This window comes from Crotalus tigris, unplaced genomic scaffold (assembly GCF_016545835.1).
Source record: "Crotalus tigris isolate CLP2741 ecotype Arizona unplaced genomic scaffold, ASM1654583v1 scf7180000021639.249875, whole genome shotgun sequence".
Lineage (NCBI taxonomy): Eukaryota > Metazoa > Chordata > Lepidosauria > Squamata > Viperidae > Crotalus > Crotalus tigris.
In genome coordinates this window covers 214,340-236,351 of record NW_024098607.1, presented here as the reverse complement: position 1 = coordinate 236,351, position 22,012 = coordinate 214,340, and positions in this window count along the sequence as shown.

Below are 22,012 nucleotides of genomic sequence, written 5' to 3'. Positions count from 1 at the left end.
GATAGATAGATAGATAGATAGATAGATAGATAGATAGATAGGGATGGATGGATGGATGGAGAGAGAGAGAGATGAATATTAGATAGATAGATAGATAGATAGATAGATAGATAGATAGATAGATAGATAGATAGATAGATAGATAGATAGATAGACAGATAGACAGATAGATAGATATGAATGTTAAGATAGATAGATAGATAGGGATGGATAGATAGATAGATAGAGAGAGAGAGATGAATATTAGATAGATAGCTAGATAGATAGATAGATAGATAGATAGATAGATAGATAGATAGATAGATAGATAGATAGGGATGGATGGATGGAGAGAGAGAGAGATGAATATTAGATAGATAGATAGATAGATAGATAGATAGATAGATAGATAGATAGATATGAATGTTAAGACAGATAGATAGATAGGGATGGATAGATAGATAGAGAGAGAGAGAGAGATGAATATTAGATAGATAGATAGATAGATAGATAGATAGATAGATAGATAGATGGATGGATGGATATAGAGAGATGAATGTTAAGATAGATGGATGGATGGATGGATAGATAGACAGACAGACAGACAGACAGACAGACAGATAGATAGATATAGAGATCATAGATAGATGAATGATAAATAGAAGACTTATAGACAGATAGATAGATAGACATACAGACACGTAGATATAGATAGATGATAAATAAATATTAGAGAATTAGATGAGAGAGAAAGAGAGGCAGGGAGGGAGGGAGGGAGGGGAGAGGGGGGGGGGATTGATTCAATCCTTAACCAGTATTTGCATTCACCCAGTGCAGGGCTATAAATAGTTCATAGGAAAGGAAGCCTACAGAGGTTATGGAGAAACATCCTGCTTTTTTGCTAACACAATTGTTCTCCCCCCCCCCCCAAAAAAAAAGTGTCGGAGTATTTTATTTACAAATGCGCTCAGCAGGAGCACTAGGGATATTGTTGGGCGTCGAAGGAAATTCAGAGCAAGAATCAAAGGAACAGAAGATTTCCTTTTCATTTCAAAAAAAAAAAAAATAAGTTTGCTTGAGTTCTTTTCATTTCTTTTACCGACTGACCAGGAAAAAAAAAAAATCGACCGTCTCAACTTTTCACAGCTGGTTCCGAGAAATGCACATCCTCAGCGAGAACAGGAACAAAAGTAAGAGAAGATAGGAGGAAATAAGCCACACGCTTGGAAGGCGAAGGAGCTTGTTTGGTAAAAGAATCACACGCGCACCAAAAAAAAAAAAAAAAAACCACACACACACAAGTTGAATATGTCCCACCTTGTTCCCTCACCAGCTTTTTGTGCTTTGGTGTCCTTATACACCTTGGTGGCCGGCAAACTGTTTCTGGGAACCCATCTAAATTGTTCATGGAGATACAGATAAGTAATAGTAATAGTAGTAAAGTTGGAAGGGACCTTGGAGGTCATCTAGTCCAACCCCCTGCTCAGGCAGGAAACCCTACACCATTTTGGACAAATGGCTGTCCAGTCTCTTCTTAAAAACTTCCAGTGTTGGAGCATTTACTGCTTCTGGAGGCAGGCTGTTCCACTGATTAATTGTTCTCGCTGTCAGGAAGTTTCTCCTTAGTTCTAGGTTGCTTCTCTCCTTGATTAGTTTCCACCCGTTGCTTCTTGTCCTGCCTTCAGGGGCTTTGGAGAATAGCTTGATTCCCTCTTCTTTATGTCAGCCCTTGAGATATTAGAATACTGCTATCGTACTGCAGTCGTAAGTCCTTGACTTACGACTGCAGTTTAGCCCAACAGCCTTAGTAAGGCCACACCTGGAATACTGCCAGCAATTTGGGTCACCGTATCCCAAAAAAGATGTCGAGAGTTTGGAAAAAGTTCAGAGAAGAGCAACTAAGATGATCCAAGGCTCGGAGAGTAAAACGTATGAAGAACAATGGCAAGACTTGGGTTTGGCTAGTAGAAAAGGAGAAATAGGGGAGACATGATAGCAGTGTTTCAGTATTTGAGGGGCTGCCACAAGGAAGAGGGGGTCAGGTTGTTCACCAGAGCACCAGAAGGAAGGACGAGAAACAATGGTTGGAAACTGGCCAAAGAGAGAAGCAACCTGGAACTGAGGAGAAATTTCCTGACAGTGAGGACAAGTAACCAGTGGAACAGCTTGCCACCAGAAATCATGGGTGCTCCATCACTGGAGGTTTTTGAGAAGAGGTTAGACAGTCACCTGTCAGAGATGGCATAGGTTCTCCTGCTTAAGGGGGGGCTGGACTAGAAGACCTCCAAGGTCCCTTCCAGCTCTATTCTGTTCTGTTCCGTTCCATTCCATTCCATTCCATTCCATATTTTCTATTCCATTCCATTCCATTTCATTCCATATTTTCTATTCTATTCTATTCTATTCTATTCTATTCTATTCTATTCTATTCTATTCTATTCTATTCTATTCTATTCTTCTCCGTTGCTAAGCAAGACAATTTGTCAAGTGACTTTTGCCCCCTTTTACGGCTCTTTCCTGCCTCAGTTGTTAAGCGAATCACATCACTTATTCCATTAGTCACCCAGTTGTTAAGTGCATCTGGCTTCCCTTTTGACTTTGCTTGTTGGAAGGTCACAAAAGGGGATCATGTGACCCCAGGACATTGTGACCGTCGTAAGTATGAAACTAGTTGCCAAGCATTGGAATTTTGATCACGTGATCAAAGGGATGTTGAAATGGTCGTAAGTGTGAAGAACATAAGTCCCTTTTTTCAGTGCCACTGTAACCTTGAACAGTCGCTAAATGAAATTTGGGCGCTTGGCAACTGGCATGGATTTATTGCCGTGGTTTTTGTATATTTGTGATTCTCAGCATTGGTAATTTGAAGATACATGGACTTCAGCTCCCAGAATTCCCAGAAGTCCCCAAGTCTTAAAGTTGCCGTGGCTGGCTGGGGAATTCTGGGAGTCGAAGTCCACGCATCTTAAAGTCGCCATTGTTGAGAAATTTGTCTGGATTACGGGCCCCTCAGAAACAGGGAGAAGGCCTGGGCCTAGATTCCTCTCCTCCCACCCTCTCTGTTGATTTGACCTCTCCCATTCTGGCTGGGGAATTCTGGGAGTCGAAGTCCACGCATCTTAAAGTCGCCATTGTTGGGAAATTTGTCTGGATTACGGGCCTTTCAGAAACAGGGAGAAGGTCTGGGCCTAGATTCCTCCCACCCTCTGTTGATTTGACCTCTCCCATGCTGGCTGGGGAATTCTGGGAGTCGAAGTCCACACGTCTTCAAGTGGCTGAGTTTGAGCAACTCTGCTCTGGAAGAAATATTCTGCTTTTTTTTTTCCTTTTTTTTTTTTTTCCTGACTATCTGAGCTGAGTGTATTAACTGGAATTGATTGCAGCAGCTCCGGAGGGAGCAAAGTGACATTGGAAGAAAATGCTTGGGATTCTAGGCACAGCCTGTGCTGTTTCAAGCAGGGAACGGTCTGAAGGGATGTGTGTCTGTGTGTGTGTGTATGTGTGTGTGTTGTGAAGCAAGCTTGCTTAGGCTGAGTAGAGCCCGGCTCCAAAGGATGTCTGGATGATGGATTGTTTGGTGGCTGGATGTCCTATCTTGCCCTCCCCAACGATATTCCCAGGCATCTAACTAAATATCACTGGGGCTTCTTCTCAGCTGTCCCTGAGCTGAATTCATGCATTGTATTAGTGCTTCCAGCTGATTTCAAAGCCAGAGGTTTGGCCCTTTCCAGGATGTACAGGGAATGGATCCATGAGAGGAGGACAGGTGGAGATTTCACCTGTGCAGGGAACAGCGACAAAGAGGATTAGGGGACTGGTGGCCAAAACATACACCTGCAAGAAAACAGCCAAGCTCAGAGAGCACCAAAGACACCATAAGAAATTCCCCAGAATATCGCATCCAGTTTTGGTTACCACGATATAAAAAACGATGCTGAGAAAGAATGCAGAAAAGAGCAACACAAATGATTAGAGGGCTGGAGGCTAAAACACACACAAAGAACGGTTGCAGGAATTGGGTATGTCTAGTCTAATGAAGAGAAGGATGAGGGGTGACATGATAGCAGTGATCCAATATCTCAGGGGCTGCCCCCAAAGAAGAGGGAGTCAAGCTCTTCTCCAAAGCACCTGAAGGCAGGACAAGAAGCAACGGATGGAAACTGATCAAGGAGAGAAGCAACCTAGAACTAAGGAGAAATTTCCTGACAGGGAGGACAATTAACCAGTGGAACAACCTGCCTCCAGAAGCGGTGAATGCTCCAACACTGGAAGTTTTTAAGAAGAGACTGGACAGCCCTTTGTCTAAAATGGTATAGGGTTTCCTGCCTGAGCAGGGGGTTAGACTAGATGATCTCCAAGGTCCCTTCCAACTCTGGTATTCTGCTATTCTGTTATTCTGTCACCGGAGTGAAGGGGTGTCTATAAAATTAAAATGGCGGCTTGGGAAATGCCCAATCAAGGCCCAGCCCTATTGAATACACAGTCCGAGCTGCCTTGATGTTGGTCTTGATGCTCCTGGATTGGGGTGATTAATGGGCTGCCCCTTGGTGAGGGGCAGTGCCTAAGTCATTGGTGAAGGGGACCTGATTTAAAAGAAAGTGGCGCCTCTCCCCCTATTCCAGGAGTAGGCAACCTTGGCTCTTTTATGACTCAGGGACTTCAACTCCCAGAATTCCTGAGCCAGCCATGCTGAGGGGAAAGGGAGAGGTTTCCAAGCTGAGCCAGGCTGGCTCAGGAATTCTGGGAGTTGAAGTCCACCAGTCATGAAGAGGCCAAAGTTTCCCCCATGCGGCTCAGGAATTCTGGGAGTTGAAGTCCACCAGTCATAAAAGAGCCAAGGTTGCTACCCCTGTCCTACGTCCGCCTGTTCTAAGCAGTGACCTCCTAGACCAGGGGTAGGAACCTGGCTCTTTTATGACTCGTGGACTTCAACTCCCAGAATTCCTGAGCCAGCATGGCTCAGCTTGGAAACCTCTCCCTTTCACCTCAGCGTGGCTGGCTTAGGAATTCTGGGAGTTGAAGTCCACGAGTCATAAAAGAGCCCAGGTTGCCTACTCCTGCCCTATTCCATCCCTGCTGATTTATCTTTCCCTGTGCCAGATTTACATAATGCGCCTAATTAGGTCAGTTGAACATGAATGTCTACATCCACACAGCAAGCTATACTTTGGGTAGGGTGAACCATGGGGTGTGTGCCTTTGAGTGACTTTTTCCCTCCTAGCAACTGTCTGGATCAGTTTGCCCCTGCAAGATACTAGAATTCACCGTCTCCTGGTGATTGGCCCAAAGTCACCCAGCCGGCTTTCACAACTAAGATAGGACTAGAACTCACCATCTCCTGGATATTGGCCCAAAGTCACCCAGCTGGCTTTCATGCCTAAGGCAAGACTAGAACTCACAGTCTCCTGGTGATTGGCCCAATGACACCCAGCTGGCTTTCATGCCTAAGGCAGGACTAGAACTCCCAGTCTCCTGGTGATTGGACCAAAGTCACCCAGCTGGCTTTCATACCTAATGAGATACTAGAACTCACCATCTCCTACTGATTGGCCCAAAGTTACACAGCCAGCTTTCATGACTAAGATGGGACTAGAACTCACCGTCTCCTGGATATTGGCCCAAAGTCACGTAGCCAGCTTTCAGATCTAAGGCAGAACTAGAACTCTATCACCTGGTTTCTGGCTTGATGTTTTAACCACTAGGCCAAACTGGCTTTTTCATGTTTTATGGAGCTTAGCATGTTACGGGGATCCAAAAAAGGAGTTAATCCAGTAACTAAGTAATGCTTGTTTCTGTGACCCTTTTTCTCTTTTTCTTTTCTTTGCAATCCAACGATCTTCTTTTTTTCTTTTTCTTTTGAGAAGTAATGTTTGATGTAGATGCTGTTGTCTGGCTGAGCCTGGCGATGCCGCCTGTTTTATCAATGCGTTTTAATTTAGCTGGGTGAGGCTTTGAATAGCTGATTTGATTCAAAGGAGATTAGATTGAATCATCCCTTCTAGTTGATTCTGGGCATTAAATCAAATTAAACCTGGCACTTTCTAATTGCTTCAGAGAGATGGAAAGATGAGTCAGAGAGCCAGTCTCTGAAAAGAAGGACCAGGCCTGGCATGATAGCAGTCTTCCAATATTTGAGGGGCTGCCACAAAGAAGAAGTGGGGGGGTCCACTTATTCACCAAAGCACCTGAAGGCAGGACAAGAAGCAACGGATGGAAACTCATCAGAGAGAGAAGCAACCTGGAACTAAGGAGGAATTTCTTGACAGTTAGAACAACTAATCAGTGGAACAGCTTGCCACTAGAAGTTGCGGGTACTCCAACATTGGACGTTTTTAAGAAGAGTCTGGACAGCCATTTGCCTGAAATGGTGTAGGGTCTCCTGCCTGAGCAGGGGGTTGGACTAGAAGACCTCCAAGGTCCCTTCCAACTCTGTCATTCTATGTTCAACAAAGCTGTGTATAGTCTTCAGCTTTGCTTTAAAACCTTCTCGCTCACATCTTGCCAGTTAATGGAGAGGGCAGATGGTTCTTAAAAATCTTCCACACTGATATTTCTACCACCTCCTGCAGGTCCCAGAAATTAGGAAGGACTTGAAAGATTTTTTTTGTCACTGAGTGAGAATCAAACATTTTGTTTTCGTCCAGCTTCCTGAGGTTTGAGGGAAGCGTTTGCATCCTTCATTCAGATGTTTTGGGAATTTTTTTTTTTAAATAGCTTTGGTTAGCTGCCAAGCAGTATCATCCCTGCTGTTGACTTCACTGACTTCTTCAGTTCTGCTTTGGGTCTGTTGAAGATCCTTCAAACTATACTTCAAACTATCAGTGCATTCTGCAAGTGGTGTGTGTGTGTATCTGTCTGTGTCTGTCTGTCTGTCTGTCTGTCTCTCTCTCTCTTTGTGAGAGAAAGAGAGAGAGATGATAGACAGATGAGAGAGAGAGAGAGAGAGAGAGAGAGAGAGATGGATAGATAGACATAGAATGAGAGAATTAAAACTAAGAGGAAAGAATGAGAGAATTAGAGAATAAGAGGGAACAATGAGAGAGTGAGGAACTGAAAGAGAGAGCGAGAATGAGAATGAGTGAAAAAGTGAAAAAGAAAGAGAATGAGGAACTGAGAGAGAGAGGGAGAGAGAATGAGAAAGAGAATGAGTGAAAAAGAATGAGAATTAGGGACAGAGAGAATGAGAAAGAGAAAATTAGTGGGGGGAAATGAGAGAAAAAGAATGAGAATGATAGAGAATGAGAAAAAGAGAATGAATGAGAGAATGGAAGAGAAGAGAGAAAGGAAAGAAAAATGAGAGAAGGAGAGAGAGAAGGAGAGTAAATGAGAGAAAGAGAGAATTAAAGAATGAGAGGAAAGAATGAGAGAGAGAATGAGGGACTGAGAGAAAGGGAGAGAAGAAGAGAATGAGAGAGTAAATGAGAGAAAGAATTAAAGAATGAGAGGAAAGAATGAGAGAATGAGGGACTGAGAGAAAGGGAGAGAAGAAGAGAATGAGAGAGTAAATGAGAGAAAGAATTAAAGAATGAGAGGAAAGAATGAGAGAGAGAATGAGGGACTGAGAGAAAGGGAGAGAAGAAGAGAATGAGAGAAAGAATTAAAGAATGAGAAGAAAGAATGAGAGAGAATGAGGGACAGAGAAAGCGAGAGAAGAAGAGAATGAGAGAGTAAATGAGAGAAAGAATTAAAGATTGAGAGGAAAGAATGAGAGAAAGAATGAGGGACTGAGAGAGAGAACAAGAGAATGGGAGAGAAAAAATGAGAGGAGAAGAAGAGAAAGAGAGAGAGAGAGAGAAAAGGAGGGGAGAGGAGAGAATGAGAAAAAACGAGACCATGGGAAAAAGAAAGAAGGAGAGAGAAGGAGAAGGAGAGAGAAAGAAGGAGAGAAAATTAGGAAAGAGAGAAGGAGAGAGCGAAAAAGAGAATAATGGGACCCAGACACAGAGAGGATGTTCCCTGCAATCTGAAATCTAGCTCTCAAGCATCCAGTTATCTTCCGTTGCATCCACTTTGGACCCGGATCCAAATGTTCTTCCCTGGAGGGTCTGGATGTCCTGAGGGCCTTCATTTTGCACACTGCGCTGCCTCGACTTCTCCGGACGAAGCTGGACATCCTCCATGTTGTCAGAAAGTCCGCTGGCCTGCCTTGTCATTTCCCCGCCCAATCCCCTCAGGAAAGCTGGTCTGAAGGGCAGCGGTGATCGTAGCTTCTTCCGAGAAGAAGCTGCCCGCTTTTTTTCCTTAATTCGGTCTCTCGTTAACAGCTTCTGGTTGAAGACCGCGTGGACAGTAATTGCCTCGGTTCTGCTCTGGCTCTTCCTCAGATCCTTTCATCTTGTCCCTGTCCCACGAAGCTGGGAGGGAAAAAAACTCCGCCGTGCCAGGAAAACAGGCGGATCAAAGCTTGGTTTGAGGCCCAGTGTGCGGTTGTGACAGACGGAAGCTCAGGGACTGATTAAAAGGAATCGGGTCTGGCTCAGCCATCGGACAGCTGGAAGAGGGTCCTGGCTGCCAGCCTTAGGGGCAGCCCATCCCAGCCTTGTCCAACAGGCCAGCAACAGCTGGGCCGGTTCATTTCCACGGTTCATTTTTTTGTGTGTGTGTGTTTTTTTTAGTTTTGAGTTCGTAAAACCACCGCTGGGTTTAGAGTTAGAATAGAACAGAATAACAAGAGTTGGAAGGGACCTTGGAGGTCTTCTAGTCCAACCCCCTGCTCAGGCAGGAAACCCTGTACCAGGGGTTGGCAACCTTGGCTCTTTTATGAGGCGTGGACTTCAACTCCCAGAATTCCTGTGCCAGCTTGGCTCAGCTTGGAAACCTCTCCCTTTCCCCTCAGCATGGCTGGCTCAGGAATTCTGGGAGTTGAAATCCAGTCATAAAATCCAGTCAAAAAAGAGCCAAGGTTGCCTACCCCTGGTCTAGGCCTAGGCCGCTTCATGACCTGTGAACTTCAACTCCCAGAATTCCTGAGCCAGCCTGGCTCAGCATGGAAACCTCTCCCTTTCCCCTCAGCACGGCTGGCTCAGGAATTCTGGGAGTTGAAGTCCACCAGTCATAAAAGAGCCAAGGTGGCCTACCCCTGCCCTATTGAGACCTTCTGACAAGCACAGTCAATGGGGGAATCCGGATTCACTTAACGACCGTGTGACTAATTTCACTACTTTAAAACTCCTGTGGAAGGAAGGAAGGAAGGAAGGAAGGAAGGAAGGAAGGAAGGAAGGAAGGAAGGAAGGAAGGAAGGAAGGAAGGAGGGAAGGAGAGAGCTGAAAGAATCGAGTGAGAGAAAGAAGAGGAAAGAGAGAAATGAGAGAAGTAAAGAAGGAAGGGAGAAACGGAAGCGGAAGAAAAAAGAAGGGAAGGAGGGAGGAAAGAAAAAAGAGGGGCAGAAAGGGATGGAAAGAGGAAGGAAGGAGGAAGGAGAAAGAGGAGAGGAGGAAAAAAAGGAAGAAGGGGAAAGAGCAAGGGAGGGAGGGAGAAGAAAAAGGAAGGGAAGGAAAGGAAAGAAAAGGAAAGGGAAGGAAAGGGAAGGAAGGGAAGGGAAGGAAGGAAGGAAAGGGAAGGGAAGGAAAGGGAAGGGAAGGAAAAGAATGGAAAGGAGGAAAGGGAAGGGAAGGGAAGAGAAGGGAAGGAAAAAGACAGAAGGAAAAGAGAGGCAGAGATTAGGGTGTCAGAGACAACTACAGCTGTTGATCCCCAACTCCCCCCCCCCTTTCATCTTCTCCTGATGACCTTTTCTGCAGGTGCAATCACCTATTTGAGTTCATCTCCCTGAGGCTGACAAACAGACAATTTATTTTGATTACTGGAGCACCTTTTATTAGAGAGAGAAATTTGCAGAGAGGTGGGTGAGCAGAACGCAGAGAAAGCCAGAGGAAGGGAGATTATGATTGTGACTTAATGCCACACACGTTTTCTTTTTTTAAAAAAAAAAAAAAAATCAAGGAAGAAGCAAAGCCAACAAGCAAGCAGGCAGGCCCTGGGCTTTGGGCTTCTGCCTGCTGCTGCTTAGTTTGGGGGCTTCTCCGCACGTCCCCGAAATAACTTCCTGCTCCCGATTTCAGCCTGCCGTATGCGTTACATCCCAGCTGGCTGCCAAGCGTGCTTATTGCAAGCTATCTATTTGGTTCCACTTGTGATTAAAGCTGATTGCTACTTTGGAGGCAGGCAGCTCGGCTTTCGGATTGGGGAAGGCCTTTATGACTCCGGAGAAGAGATCAAAGAGCCCTTGATTAAAACCCGCAGCCCTGGGAAGCAGGTAGCAGAGTTGGAAGCGAGCCCGTGCGTGGGCAAGGGGCTTCTGCGCCAGGTAAGAGATAGGGACGCGCTAAGGAACAGCCGTCCTGTGGAAGCAAAGAGAAATTCTGGGGGGGGGGGGAGGAGTGGATTGCCAAAAGGTTGGGAGTACAGATCAGGGTCCTAAGTCACTTTTGGCCAGTCGACAGGAGACTGTGAGTTCTAGTCCGGCTTTGAGTTTGAGTCCTGCCTTAGATACAAAAGCCGGCTGGGTGACTTTGCGCCAATCACCAGGAGACGGTGAGTTCTAGTCCTGCATTTTGGCATGAAAGCTGTCTGGGTGACTTTGGGCCAATCACCAGGAGATGGTGAGTTCTAGTCCTGCATTAGGCATGAAAGCCAGCTGGGTGACTTTGGGCCAATCACCAGGAGACGGTGAGTTCTAGTCCCATGTTAGGCACGAAAGCCAGCTGGATGACTTTGGGCCAATCACGAGGAGACGGTGAGTTCTAGTCCCATGTTAAGCACGAAAGCCAGCTGGGTGACTTTGGGCCAATCACCAGGAGACGGTGAGTTCTAGTTCTGCGTTTTGGCATGAAAACTGTCTGGGTAACTTTGGGCCAATCACCAGGAGATGGTGAATTCTAGTCCTGCGTTAGGCACGAAAGCCATCTGGGTGACTTTGGGCCAATCACCAGGAGACGGTGAGTTCTAGTCCTGCATTAGGCATGAAAGCCGTCTGGGTGACCTTGGGCCAATCACCAGGAGACGGTGAGTTCTAGTCCCACGTTAGGCACAAAAGCGAGCTGGGTGACTTTGGGCCAATCACCAGGAGATGGTGAGTTCTAGCCCTGTGTTTTGGCATGAAAGCCAGCTGGGTGAGTTTGGGCCAATCACGAGGAGACAGTGAGTTCTAGTCCTGTGTTAGGCATGAAAGCCAGCTGGGTGACTTTGGGCCAATCACCAGGAGACGGTGAGTTCTAGTTCTGCGTTTTGGCATGAAAGCTGTCTGGGTGACTTTGGGCCAATCACCAGGAGACGGTGAGTTCTAGTCTCACATTAGGCACGAAAGCCAGCTGGGTGACTTTGGGCCAATCACCAGGAGACGGTGAGTTCTAGTCCCACGTTAGGCACAAAAGCGAGCTGGGTGACTTTGGGCCAATCACCAGGAGATGGTGAATTCTATTCCTGCGTTAGGCATGAAAGCCGTCTGGGTGACTTTGGGCCAATCTCTAGGAGACGGTGAGTTCTAGTCCTGCGTTAGGCATGAAAGCCGGCTGGGTGACTTTGGGGCAATCGCCAGGAGATGGTGAGTTCTAGTCCCGCCTTAGGCACGAAAGCTGGCTGGGTGACCCTGGACCCAATCACGAGAAAATAGAACTTCTAGTTCCACCCCAGGCATAAAAGACAGCTGGGTGACTCTGGGCCAGTCCTTCTTTCTCTGCCCAACCCACCTCACAGGGTTGTCGTTGTGGGACAAAATGGGAAGAGGAATATTTTCGCCGCCTTGTTTTATTGGTAAAAACAATAAAGGTGGGATATAATTTATAAATAAGTTTTGCTACTTTCTCTCCGTTTCTTTCCTTCCAATTAAAAAAAAAAAAACCACACAAACAACCTAGTTGAAATTCAACGTCGTGGTATCTGGAATTCACAAAAAGAAGGTTCAGCATTGCAAAAAACAAAAACCAAAATGTTTTTGTGCGGTGTTGGTTGTTTCCTTCCCTAATGAGAATAATATCCCCATTTTTTTTCTCATTAATTTACAGGACTTTCCTCCGCCAAGTATCATTGTTTGATCTTTGCAGCCACTGGGCATATCTGACTTGTGTTAAAAGAAGTCAACGCTGTTTTTCTCCTCTGCTTGGGATGCCGTTCTTATCTTAATTCCGATGACATCTTTGTGGGTTTCGCTTTGATGCTTTATTGTCTTGCAGTTTAATCATGTCCTCTCTTTTTCTTCTTTTAACTGATGGCTTTACAAGATCTCTCTGCTGGCAGGGAAGTGTCATCTGTCCCTGCCTCTTAGAAACTTGATAGAGTTTGTGGCGGTAAGGGGAGAGGAGGCAAAAAAAGTCAAGATGGCTGCCAGGAGCCATTGACATCAAAGGGAAGAGTGCAGAGAAGAGCAACAAAGATGATTAGGGGTGTGGAGGCTAAAACAGACAAAGAACGGTTGCAGGAATTGGGCACGGCCAGTCTAGAGAAAAGAGGGACTTAGGGGTGACATCATAGCAGTGTTCCAATATTTGGGGGGCTGCCCCAAAGAAGAGGGAGTCAAGCTTCTCTCCAAAGCACCTGCATCCAGTTTTGGTCACCACGATGTAAAAAAGATGTTGAGACTCTAGAAAGAGTACAGAGAAGAGCAACAAAGAGGATTAGGGGACTGGAGGCTAAAACATATAAGGAATTGGGCATGTTTAGCTTAATGAAGAGAAGGACTATTGGGTGATATGATAGCAGTCTTCCAATATCTCAGGGGCTGCCATAAAGAAGAGGGAATTAAGCTATTTTCCAAAGCACCTGAAGGCAGGACAAGAAGCAACAGGTGGAAACTAATCAAGGAGAGAAGCAACCCGGAACTAAGGAGAAACGTCTTGACGGTTAGAACAATTAATCAGTGGAACAACCTGCCTCCAGAAGCAGTAAATGCTCCAACACTGGAAGTTTCTAAGAAGAGACTGGACAGCCATTTGTCCAAAATGGTGTAGGGTTTCCTGCCCGAGCAGGGGGTTGGACTAGATGACCTCCAAGGTCCCTTCCAACTTTACTACTATTACTATTACCTGAAGGCAGGACGAGAAGCAACAGATGGAAACGAATCATGGAGAGGTCCAACCTATCGTGTTCCCTGAAAGTAAGGCCTACACCAACAATAAGCCCTAGCTTGATTTTGGGGGGGTGGGCCTAATATAAACCCTACCCTCAAAATAAGCCCTAGTTTTGGGGCGAGGCGCACCCCTAAAAATCAAGCTAGGGTGGGAGTGGGGTGGGTGGAGCTGCCCCACCTGCCCCACACCCACTTATCTTGCAGTCAGGTCTCTCCTCACAGGCCCACTTCTTCTTCTGAGGCCTCTTCTGCAGCCAGGCCTGCATTTTTCAGTCACGGGGCTTTCCGGAAGGTCACTGCAGCCGAGAACAGAGCTATGGATTCAATCCGTAGCTCAGTTCTGCAAGACCTCTGCAGCCGAGCACCAAGTCACCCAGCTGACTTTCACGCCTAAGGCTGTACTAGAACTCACATTCTCCTAGTGATTGACTCCAAGTGACCCAGGTGACCTTCATGTGTAAGGCAAGACTAGAACTCACCTTCTCCTGGTGATTGGTCCAAAGTCACCCAGCTGGCTTTCATGCCTAAGGCAGGACTAGAACTCCCCATCTCCTGGTGATTGGCCCAAAGTCACCCAGCTGGCTTTCATGCCTAAGGCAGGACTAGAACTCACATTTTCCTGATGATTGATTCAATGTCACCCAGCTGGCTTTCATGGCCAAGGTGGAACTAGAACTCCCAGTCTCCTGGTGATTGGCTCAAAGTCACCCAGCTGACTTTCATGCCCAAGGAAGGACTAGAACTCACATTCTCCCTGTGATTGGCCCAAAGTCACCCAGCTGGCTTTCATGCCTAAGGCGGAACTAGAACTCACATTCTCCCTGTGATTGGCCCAAAGTCACCCAGCTGGCTTTCATGCCCAAAGCAGAACTAGAACTCACATTCTCCTGGTGACTGATTCAATGTCACCCAGTCAGCTTTCATACCTAAGGTGGAACTAGAACTCCCAGTCTCCTGGTGATTGGCCCAAAGTCACCCAGCTGGCTTTCATGCCTAAGGCCGGACTAGAATTTACCATCTCCTGGTTTCTTAGCTGGCCCCTTCCCCACTAGATCAAACTGACTCTCAGTTTGCTCCGATTTTGGCCGTTCAGGGCAGATCTAAAAAAAAAGTAAGCCACATCCTTCATCTCGGAGCCGGCCTCCTGCTTCCCAACAAAACATTTTCTGGGATTTTATTTGATTAATTTATTTCAAGTAAATAAATCATCAACAAAGTCACGCACGTTCTTCCTCCGGGACCCAGCCTCCAGCTTACAAGAAAGCACTTTCTCGGGTGCCTAGCAAACACCGACTTCCAGAGAGAGTTTATTTTACCTTTCTTTCCTCTCCCTTGCAACACCTTAGTAGAGCATGGGTTATCTTTATCCAAAGGTTACAGGTTTTTCCTTAAGAGCAAAGTCACGTCAGATACACACACAGCTCCGGAGGGCATACATTTTATTTCAGCACACTGCTCATCTGAATAGATACTGATATGTATTCAGACAGCGTTTGCAGACTGAACACCTCTCTCTAATTACCGCTCTGCCTGTGGAACAGAGCTGGGAAAAAAAAAATCCACCTACACAGCTGTTTGTATTTGGGGGGGAGGATATGAAAATGTACTGACTAGAGCAGTGGTTCTCAACCTTTTTAATGCCGCGACCCCCCAACCGGTCGTAAGTCGAGGACGACTCAACCGGCCGTAAGTCGAGGACGACTCAACTGGTGCAGCCCCGTTTGCAGAATGGGACTTTTGGCGGGCTCAGCAGGGCAGAGACAGCCTGGACAATTCCTATTGGCTTTGGAAAGCCAATAGAATTAGACTCTGTTCAAGAGAGTCTATTCTATTGGCTTTCAAAAGCCAATAGAATAAAAGGGAGTAGCACAGCCAAGGAAAAGGGGGGGGGGGAAATGGCAAACTGCGTTGTTTGGCGACCCCCGTGAAATGGTCGTTCGACCCCAAATGGGGTCCCAACCCACAGGTTGAGAACCGCTGGACTAGAGACCAGTCAACTCCTATGGAAAGCAGTGTCGCGGTTTTCTTAATTGAGTTGACAATATATCCAAGGCTTGGCAGTCTTTCTCAACCTTGGCTGCTTAAAGGTGAGTGGACTTCAACTCCCAGAATTCCCCAGCCGACTTGCCTGCCTAACTTTCCCCCCACCCATCCTGCCCCACCGAGACCCACTTCCTTAGCCCTTCTCCCTCCCCACCGTCACACCTCGATTCACTTACCATTTTTGGAAGATTCTCCTTGGAAGGCAAAGCAGTGGATCCGCCATGCCACTTTTCTACACAGCTAGTCCCCGACTTAACAACAGTTCAATTAGTGACCGTTCAAAGTTACAACAGCCCTGGAAAAAAATGTGAGTCTTTTTTTACCAGACCGACGACTTTGTAGCCAGCCCATGGTCAGATGCTTGTGGGCAACTAAGTTAAGTTCCAGCGTCCTGGAATATAATGGGAGCCAAAGGACGGCAACCTTTGGACTGGCAAAATCAACCAGGAGATCAGATTCGCTTAACCAGCATGTTGCTAATTTATCCACTGCAGTGATTCATTTAAAAACTGGGGCAAAAATGGCGCCCTCTTCTGGGACAGCACCTTGCAGCATCCATATGCTGCCGAAGTGGCGCAGCAGTTAGAGTGCAGTACTGCAGGCCACTTTAGCTGACTGTGTTCAGCAGGTCAGCGGTTCAAATCTCACCGGCTCAAGGTTGACTCAGCCTTCCATCCTTCCTAGGTAGGTAAAATGAGGACCCAGATTGTTGGGGGCAATGTAAATATATATATATACATTGCTTACTGGTGTACACCGCTTAGAGAGTGCTTGCACTTAAAGCGGTATATAAGTCTCATGAATAAATAAATAAATAAATAAATAAATAAATAAATAAATAAATAAATAAATAAATCTAGGTAGTCCTTGACTTACTATCCAAATTGAGCCCAAAATTTCTGTTGGTAAGTGAAAACATTTGTTAAGTGAGATAGATAGATAGATAGATGATAGATAGATAGATAGATAGATAGATGGATGGATGGATGGATGGATGGATGGATAGATATCACACCTGGAATATTGCATCCAGTTTTGATCACCACGATGTAAAAAAAGATGCTGAGACTCTAGAAAGAGTGCAGAGAAGAGCAAGAAAGATGATCAGGGGACTGGAGGCTAAAACATACAAGGAACGGTTGCTGGAATTGGGTAGGTCTAGTTTAACGAAGAGAAGGACGAGGGGGGACATGATAGCAGTGTTCCAATCTCTCAGGGGCTGCCCCAAAGAAGAGGGAGTCAAGATATCCTCCAAAGCCCCTGAAGGCAGGAGAAGAAGCAATGGATGGAAACTCATCAAGGAGAGAAGCAGCCTGGAACTGAGGAGAATTTTCCTGACAGTTAGAACAATTAATCGGTGGAACAACCTGCCTCCAGAAGCGGTGAATGCTCCAACACTGGAAGTTTTTAGGAAGAGACTGGACAGCCATTTGTCTGAAATGGGTATAGGGTCTCCTGCCTGAGCAGGGGTTGGACTAGATGACCTCCAAGGTCCCTTCCAACTTTATTATTATTGTTGTTGTTTGTTGTTGTTGTTGTTATTGTTGTTGTTACTACTACTACTACTACTACTACTACTACTACTACTACTACTATTATTATTATTATTATTATTATTATTATCATCATCATCATCATCATCATCATCTCATTTTGAGGAGGAATGTCTAGGGATGTTCTTTAACTGTCAGGTCTTTAGTTCTTTGTTCCTGAGTTAGGATGTCCAGTTAGTGAAGATCTTTTTTTATGCTCACTTACAACCTAAACTGGGGAAAAGGTAAGGATATCTTCCTGACTTCCAGTGTGTTTCCATATCCTTACGCTGAATGTTTCTGGACTTGTTCCTCATGGTTGATACATGAAAGCTGTTCAGTCCTTGAATCAATGGCGAAAGAAGAGCACACATTCTGATAGTAACAACAGCTTTATTCTCCTTCAGCTCACTCCGACACAACTCAGAGGCTCGCAGGCCTCTCTGCCTCTAAATAGAATCCCCGGGCAAAAAGGTAACAAAGAATGGCGCGCTTTCGCACCTTGCGCATGCGCGCAGGCTGGCACCACTCAGTCTGGTCCCGGGCAGCTTGCAACAGACCGGGACCATTGCAACGTCCCGAGCCTGCTTTTGCAGGCTCAGGACACAACAAAAGCCACTTTGGTCTAGTGCAGCGGTTCTCAACCTTTGGGTCGCGACCCCATTTGGGGTCGAACGACCATTTTAGGGGGGTCGCCAAACAACACGATCCGCCATTTTTTCCCCTCAGGGGGCGGCGCCGCGCATGCGCGTCACACACGGGGCGCCACCGTGCATACGCGCCGCACATGGGGGCACTGCCGCACATGCGCGCCACGCATCCTTATGATCGGGGGTCACCGTATAAAAAGGTTGAGAACCATTGGTCTAGTGGTTAAAGCTCCAGGTTAGAAAGTGGGAGACTCTGAGTTCAAATCCCACCTCAGCCACGAAAGACAGCTGTGTGATCTTGGGCCAGTCCCCCTCTCTCAGAACAACTCACCTCACAGGGTTGTTGGTTTTTTTGTTTTTTTATTAAAAGTTTTACAATTTTACAATAATATCCCTCTCCCACTACCTCCCAACCCTCCCAAAAACCCTCCCCCCCTCTTCCCAGAGCTGAATACAGGGTTAACAAAAACTAAAAATACAAAACATTTAAACTTAAGTAAACCTAAAACAAAAATTACATTAAAAAATCCAATATATATATATATATATAATAAAAAAGTCCAATATATATATATATATAAAATAAAAAAAATACTTATTACCTTAAACTTTAAACTTTAAACATAAATTATTCAAAAGCTAAATAATATCTTTTAATATCATACTTATACTGTATAAAGTTTATCCATCTTTTCCACACCAAGAGGTAATTCTCTTGCGATTGATCTTTCAAATAAGCTGAATTTTTTTGCCATACCTCACAGGGTTGTTGATGTGAGGAAAATAGGATGAGAAAGGTGGGAGGGATTTATTTGGCACCTTAAGTTATTTGCAAAAGTAATAAAGGCCAGATACGAATAAGTCACTGGTGATTGACCCAAAAGTCACCCAACTGGCTATCATGGCGAAGACGGGACTAGAACTCACTGTCTTCTGGTTATTGGCCCAAAGTGACCCAGCCAGTCACTTCCAGGCGGGAGTACATTTCATCCTGTCAGTCTTTATGGTTAAGGCAGGACTAGAATTCACCATCTCCTGCCGATTGGCTCAAAGTCAGCCAGTCAACTTGCACGGCTAGGGCGGGACTAGAACTCACCGTCTCCTGCCGATTGGTCCAAAGTCATCCAGTTGGCTTTTATGCCGAAGATGGGACTAGAACTCACCGCCTCCTGGTTTTCTAACCTGGTGTCTTAAGCACCATAAAGATAACAATAATAATAATAGTAAAGTTGGAAGGGACTTTGGAGGTCATCTAGTCCAACCCCCTGCTCAGGCAGGAAACCCTACACCATTTCGGACAAATAGCTGTCCAGTCTCTTCTTAAAAACTTCCAGTGTTGGAGCATTTACTGCTTCTGGAGGCAGGTTGTTCCACTGGTTAATTGTTCTCACTGTCAGGAAGTTTCTCCATCTTAAAACAATTTTGCAATGATGACATAAGAGGAATTCCGACCGTCGTCACTTTGCAAATGCAAAAACACTCATTACTGATTTGGAAAGAGTTCAGGATGCCAGCCCATAATTTCACCCTTCGTTTCCAAGGTGGGTGTGTATGTGTTACTTATACCTGTCCCTCCCCCTTATTTTTTTCTTTTTTTCCTGAAAACACACACTGTCTGGGGAACCCTCTTGCTCCCCCTGATTATTGTAGGGAGAAAAAAAAAATTACAGGAGTGACATAAATTACTAATTACCTTATTATGCAGTGATTACGGAGGGGGGGGGAGAGTTTTGTAAGAGAAACAGGCTGGAAGTTGTTTCAGGAAATTCTATATTTAAAAAGGAATAATTGTTGGGTTGCAAATGTACTAAATTAAGTTAGCTCCTGCCAGATTTTGCTCCCATCTCATTGGTCGTGTAGGTGCCAATGGAGGAAGCACTTATTTATATGCCAGACCAGCCTTGCTAGATTCTTTTATATATATATATATATATATATATATATATATATATACACACATACATACATACATACATACATACATACATACATATATATTAATGTAAAAATCTACTCTGGAAATAGAAAAACAAAGGGGATTTGAATACACGTACACACACACACACACACACACACACGCAGTATATAGATAGTCCTCAACTTATGACCACAGTCGAGCCCAAATTTTCCGTTGTTAAGTGAGACGTGCATTAAGTGAGTTTTGCCCCCATTTTACGACTTTTCTGGCCACCGTTGTTAAGCGAATCGCTGCAGTTCACAGGCCTGCAGCCAGGTCGTTAAGCGAATCCGGCTTCCCCATTGTCTTTCCTTGTAGGAAGGTCGCAAAAGGGGGGAAATCATGTGACATGGCAACCATCATAAGTACAAGCCAGTTGCCAAGCGTCTTTTGATGATGTGACCCTGGGGATGTTGCTCCCTCCCTCCCTCCCTCTTTCTTTCTTTCTTTCTTTCTTTCTTTCTTTCTTTCTTTCTTTCTTTCTTTCTTTCTTTCTTTCTTCTCTTTCTCTCTCTCTCTCCCTCTCTCTCCTTTCCTTCCTCTCCCTCCTTTCCTTCCTCTCCCTCCCTCCCTCCCTCCCTCCCTTTCTTTCTTTCTTTCTTTCTTTCTTTCCATCTTTCTCTCTCCTCTCCCTATCTCTCCTCCAGCCCTCCATCCTTTCCTCCCTCTCCCTCCAGCCCTCCCCCCCTGTCCCCCCCCCTTTTTTCCATCCCTTTCTTTCTTTATTTCTTCTTCCTTCCTTCTTCTTCCTTCCCTACCCCCTCACTCCCCGTTCTTTATTTCTTCCCTCTCTCTTTCTCTCTCTTCTCCCTCTCCTCCATCCCCCTCTTTCCTTCCCCTGCCTCTTTCTTTCTTTTTGCTTCCTCCTCCTCACTCCCTCCCTCTTTCTTTCTTTCTTTCCCTCTCCTTCTTTCAATCTTTCCATCCTTCCGCACTCCCTCTCCCTCTTCTCTCTCCCTCCATCCCTGCCTACACTTCTTCCTTCTTCTTCCTCCCTCCCTCCCTTTCTTTATTTCTTTCCCCTCTCTTTCTCTCTCTCTCTCCCTCTCCCTCCATCCCTCCCTCCTTTCCTTCCCCTCCCTCCCTTTCTTTCTTTCTTTCTTTCTTTCTTTTTTCCTTCCTTCCTCCCTCCCTCTTTCTTTCTTTCTTTCTTTCTTTTCTTTCTTTCCCCTCTCTTTCAATCTCTCTCTCCCTCCTTCCCTCCCTCCCTCCCTCCCTCCCTCTCTCTCTCTCTTTTTTTCTTTCTTTCTTTTCTTTCATCCTTCCTTCCTCCTTCTTTCTTTCTTTTTCCCCCTTCTCTCTTTCTCTCTCTCCCTCTCCTTCCTTCCCTTCCTCCCTCCCTCCTTTCCTTCCCCTCCCTTCCTTAATTTCTTTCTTGCTTTCTTCCTTCCTCCCTCCTTCCCTCGTTTCCTCCCCCTCCCTCCCTTCCTTCCTTCCTTCCTTCCTTCCTCCCTCCCTCCCTCCCTCCCTCTTGCTTGCTTGCCATTAAAAAATCAAGCAGCATTTTGGGAATGAGGGCAATAGAAAATATTTTGGGAACATTCTGGTGGATTGCTGAAGTTTGCGGCATGAAGCATCTGATGTGGATCAGGTTTTGCAAGCAGAGATTTACAAGACATCGTATCAGCTTCACGGGCCTGGAAGAACAGGAGGATGTGAACTATAAACTAGAAGCAGATTGCTAAAAGAAGCAGAAATATTACAAATGCTTTGGGAATTTTAAGCCCCCCAGTGTGGAGTACATTAAATTATAATTCCTTTATTGTAAAGAAATCCCTTTTTTAATTAAGCATCCATGTCTGATGTTAATCATTCCAATATTTGAGGGGCTCCTATAAAGACAAGGAGGGGTCAAACTATTTTCCAAAGCATCAAAAGGCAAGACAAGAAACAATGGGGGGGGGGAACTAATCAAGGAGAGAAACAACCTGGAACTAAGGAGGAATTTCCTAATGGTGAGAGCAATCAGCCAACGGAATAGCTTGCTTTTCAGAAATAATGGTTGTTCCATCACTGAAGGCTTTCAAAAAGAGACTGGACAACCATTAATCTGAAATAATACAGGGTCTCCTGCTGAAGTAGGGGGTTGGACTAGAAGACCTCCAAGGTCCCTTCCACCACTGTTATTCTGTTAATCAAAAGCTCTACTATTGGCTGTTGGTTTGAGCTACAAATCCCAAGCTATTAGTATTCAAACACATTTCAATCGCCCTATACTATTCCAGACTATTCCTCCAGTGGGATTTTCCCATGTATTTTACCTGGAAACATAGATAGGGCAGCCGAGAAAAGTCATTGCCCTCCTAACCATACCCAACCACTCCAAGTTTGTTGGCGATGTCCATTTTGCTCTGATAGGTCATGGTGACCTAACCCTAACCCTAAGAGGAATTTTCCTCCAATGGGATTTTCCCATGTATTTTACCAGGAAACATAGATAGGGCAGCCAAGAAAAGTCAGTGCCCTCCTAACCATACCCAAGCACTCCGAGTTTGTTGGCGATGTCCATTTTGCTCTCCGAGTTCATGGTGACCTAACCCTAACCCTAAGTGGAATTTTCCTCCAATGGGATTTTCCCATGTATTTTACCTGGAAACATAGATAGGGCAGCCTAGAAAAGTCAGTGCCCTCCTAACCATACCCAAGCACTCTGAGTTTGTTGACGATGTCCATTTTGCTCTAGGAGTTCATGGTGACCCAACCCTAACTCTAAGTGGAATTTTTCTCCAATGGGATTTTCCCATGTATTTTACCAGGAAATAAAGATAGGGCAGCCTAAAAAAGTCAC